We start from the raw sequence: 5,085 nt of genomic DNA on the forward strand, positions 1-5,085 counted from the left end.
CTGGCTGTTGCTTTAACATGTCATGTTAAAGTTAACATGTTACTTTGGAGGGAGCTGGTCGGCCGAGCGGACAGCACGCTGGACTTGTGATCCTGGGTTCGATCCCGGGCGCCGGCGAGAAACAACGGGCAGAGTTTCTTTCACCCTATGCCCCTGTTACCTAGCAGTAAAATAGGTACCTGGGTGTTAGTCGGCTGTCACGGGCTGCTTCCTGGGGGTGGAGGCCTGGTCGAGGACCGAGCCGCGGGGACACTTAAAAGCCCCGAAATCCTCTCAAGATAACATGGATCTTAATATATGTCATCTGCAAATTTGATGATGTGGTTTGTAATATCCTAAACTGTCATTGACGTACGTGACAGAAAGCTGTATTCCATTCAGCACATTTCTCCCGTCAGTTTAATAATAATAATAATAATAATTTATATTTATAGAAAATACATAAATTTGATACGAGATACAATTGAGAACTCGTAGGTAAACAATGTACGTTATAAAAGTCACTAATACACAGTTTCAGGCACAATGTAAACCTGCCCATCCTCCTGTTTAGATAGTACCTTTCGTAGTTATATGGACTGTCGTACATATATTGACGTAATGGACAATTAGATAGAATTTGGTACTATTCTCTTTATTTGAGTCTGGAAAAAATAAGCTAAAACCAAACTTAAACATTTTTAAGCCTAGTATAGGACTATGTCAGTCCTTTTATAGCGTGTATTAAGCCTAGGATGGTTAGGTTTTATTAACAAAATAAATACAAAAACCTTTTCCGATTTGTCCAAATTCATTAGTACCAAATTCTACTTTATAATTGTGTATTGCGTCAACATGTGTATGATGATCCTCGTCGTTGCTATAAATAGACGCAGAAAAACGCTGACGGGTGGCACCGTCACTGTTGCTGAGAGCAAAAAATTCGGGTTATTTTCGTCTCCACCCAACACTACATTACCTAACTACTGCTCAGCAAGAGTTAAGTGCATGGAGACTTAATATGCCATAGTTCACAGTGAACTTCAACAGTAATCAACCATATTAACCAATTTTCATCATGCCTGCCTATCGACGACCTTTCTGCTATACGAACACCATACGCCTATCCCCACTACCAATCTCCAAGTATCTAAGTCTGTAAAAATCTACCAAGAATCTACCACCGTAAACATGCCCAAACATAGCAACAAGTAAGGTAGGGGGTACCTCTCACTCATTATCCATAACACCAAGAGACCTAAGTGAAACACTGGCAGCCCTGGAATCTTTGCCGATGTTGGTAAACGCAGCACCGGCTTCGCCTCCCTCTCTGCCAGCCGACGCTACGACTCAACTCAAAACTCAGGCTGTGGTATTCATTCAATCTATGCCTCCCTGTATGAGCTTCAAACCATTGCGGAACAATCCATGGCTTCAGAAACTTCAGAACTTAGTGCTTCTGTAATCTGAAGCAATTGTGGGCCCTCCCACAATACCTTTAGTACCTAAAGATAGAGATAATCGTAGTCACAACCTATCGTATGAGTTACCGAGTGACGCTGCCACCACCCTGAGTTACCGGACAGGGGACCGGAGTGAGAATCGTAGGTCTTGCAGATGGAATAACCTACCAGGACAGGTGTAGGGAACAATTGAACGGTACAAGGATCCTGGCCTGACACTCGAATAATCCTGACCACTTGGGAACTATAGTGTACACAAGAATAAGGCGGGACACACCAATACTAACACCTCAACACGGAAGACGAACGGGGGGAGGAGTACTGAATAATTAAGAGCACTAGGTCACTAGGGCAAAGGGGACGGTAGGCCCAATATCACTAAAGCAAGGAACCATTAATACACATTGAATAACTCTTAATATCTGACTTTATTAAAAATAATTAAATAAGACACTCCCTAACTATATTCCCTACTAGAGGCCAAGGGTACTGAATGAGGTGCTTTAGTACAAGAGAGCCGTACTTACTCGTATGTTGTTCCACAGTTTCCCTGGAGATGATGTTCTTTCCCAGAGTCCACACACACCTCCCTACTGGGCTGTGCCCACTCAACTGACCCCCCTGATCTGCTGCTCCTCAGCTGAACATGAGGGTTTTGCATTTGTTGTTTAGGGGTTAATCCCTGAAGATTACCATGACGGCATCAATTCTGACCTCTTTGTGATTCGATGACCGTTGACCTGACTCTATGGCTAACTTGTACAGAGGTGTAACTTTTTACATTGTCTGCCGCCGCCTGTCTGGCGCCTGTGGGTTGTCCATCCTCCACGTGGCTTGTTCATGCTGTTATGATGTTCATGTACTATGTACTGCTCTCTTGTTACAAAGCCATGGTCTCCCAACAACAACAAACTATAGACTACCTCTTCGAGTCTTCGTCGAACAACAATCAAGCAATTCTCAGCTTAAAAGCTGTTACAAATAACACAATGGATCCAATACACAAGATTAAGGCCGAGGAAACCCAACCAGGACAAAGAGACATCCTTCAAAAGCTGGAAAAGCAAATAAATCTCCTTCAGATGCACCAGGCGGCTTCCGAAGACGACCATGAGCAACAACAACTTCACAACTCCCTGATAATTTGCTCTGCTGATCTGCCAGATTAACAAAAAGGTGAGAACTGTTGTAATGTAGCCCACGCCCTAATTAATTCAAAGATCAAAGTCAATGTTGATATCAAATCAGCTGTCGGGATAGATAAAAACAGTTCCCGTGGCACGAGGAGAATGCTCATCAAACATGCAAAGCCTGCTGCTACGTTTGACCTCATGCAAACAGTTGCTAAGCAAAATATCAACCTTTATATAAATGAGTGCCTTACCAAGCAGCGTGGATCCCACCTCTTCAGGCTGCGTCAAATTCGCAAACAAAACCCAGGTGCTATCAAGCAGTGCTACACTAGGAATGGAACGATCATTGTAAAGAAGGAAAAAACAGGAAAAAAAATGAAATAAAGTGTGACCAACAACTACTGGCCTTCTTTAATGAATGTGGTATATCTGAAAACCAGAATCTGTCCAATGCCAACACTGAAAATAACTCATAAGTGACTGAGGCTAGCCTGACCTAGCCTAATCTTGTTCAATGTGCTGGCTTTGCCTTACCGGTTAAATAATGCTCTCTCATCCAAAAAAAAGTTCTTAAATAATCAGTAAATTCTCCGTGTACTTATGTACTTATTTAAGCATCTACCTCAGCATCTTAGTAAAATCTTACTCATATGTTTAATCTAACCCTGTTTTTTTTTAATTTAATTGTAATTTGATTTATATTAGTCATTTATTGGAATTAATTAATTGAGTTAATTTTTGTGTTTCTTAAGTTTATACTAGTTATAGGATCATAACTAAGGTATCTAAAGATAATTATCATTAAGAATTTTTTACTTTATTATTATTATTATTATTTTTATTATACATTATTCCTGTCAACCTTTATTGATTTTTCCCCCTTCATACCTAACTTCTGTATTCTTCCTGGCTATCTAGGGTGATCTTTATTTTACTTCTAATTGTTTCTATTATATGTGTATTTGTATTTATTGTTGTGTTTTTTATATAATTACTTTAGATTTACAGCAGATTTAGTATTTAACTATTCTGTAATTGCTTGTCTTATTGTATTGTGACCCCATTGCATCTACATGCAAGCTGATATTGATCCTGATCTAAATCTTTTGTCTCAAATCTTCAACAACCAACATATTGACCATCACTACTACAAGTATTACGCAGCAAATCTTGTGAAAAACAAACTCCAAAATAACACCTGCTTATCAGTTTTCAACCAAAATGTCAGTTTACTTGGTAAACATTTTGATGATATAAACGCACTACACACAGCGCCAGGTACTAAACTATTATTCATTATTTTAACAGAAACATGGCTAAGTAAAGACTATATCCAACTCTTCAACTTAGCTGGTTATAAAGTCATTCACAACTGAAGGCCTAATAAAAAAGGAGTTGGCACAGCTATATATTACCAAAATACCTTCATCTGCAATAGTGTCATTAGTGATATATACGACTACTTTGAATATACCTTTGCTCAGTTCTAAAATAAATCCTCCTTGACTATCGGAACTATCAATAGATTTCCCAATTCTAATATAGTTTCATTCTCAGATAACCTAAAGAATCTCATCATAAACAATAATCTCAACAAAAATCACATCATTCTAGGAGGAGACTTCAATATTGACCTAGGTCAGCAAAATAGCCCCCAAGTCGACTATTTCGTAAACAGCATGAACTCCTGTATGCTAATCCCCACAATCACCAAGCCCACCCGAGTCACTCAAACATCTGCTACTACCTTGGATCACTTATGGACTAACATAACAGCTCCCCTTGCATCTGGTATAATCATTGACAGAACAACTGACCACTGTCCTACCTTCCTCATAGCAAACATGAGCATAACACCACCAGAAAACAAGAAACTTACATTCAGGCTACACAGTGAAGCAGCGATAGGCAACCTCACAAATACACTTCACAATATTAACTGGGAATCTGAATTTAATAATACACAGGATATAAATTCATTTGCTAACCTCTTCCTTTCCAAAACTCTAAGCCTCTACAACATTCATTGTCCCCTCATCACCAAGCAAATAACTGACTAAAGAGTAAACAATCCTTGGCTCACAAGTGGTATACTCAAAGCAATCAACAAGAAACATGAATATGAAAAAACTTAGGATTGGCCTAGTTACAAAGGAAGTAGTTAAAAGTACTCATCAATGCTTACCAGTATCATAAGAAAAGAAAAACTTTCCTATTATGAGAGTAGATTCAAAGAAGCAAAAGGCAACATTAAAATCCTGTGGAAAGCCATCTCTAACATCCTAGGAACTAAATAACACTCATATAACCAGATAAAACTCTCAAAGGATGGTTATACACTTGCAACTAATTTAGAAATGGCAAATGAATTTAATAGCTTCTCTTCATCGGTTGGTGCTAACCTTACCAGTAAAATCCCTCAGTCTCAGACACATGTTACCACATATCTCTCAGGTAGCTATTCAAACTCTTTTCCTTTCACTAGTCAGCCCGACAGATGCTGTGTCCAT

The sequence above is a fragment of the Procambarus clarkii genome, chromosome 11, assembly GCF_040958095.1.
Source record: "Procambarus clarkii isolate CNS0578487 chromosome 11, FALCON_Pclarkii_2.0, whole genome shotgun sequence".
NCBI lineage: Eukaryota > Metazoa > Arthropoda > Malacostraca > Decapoda > Cambaridae > Procambarus > Procambarus clarkii.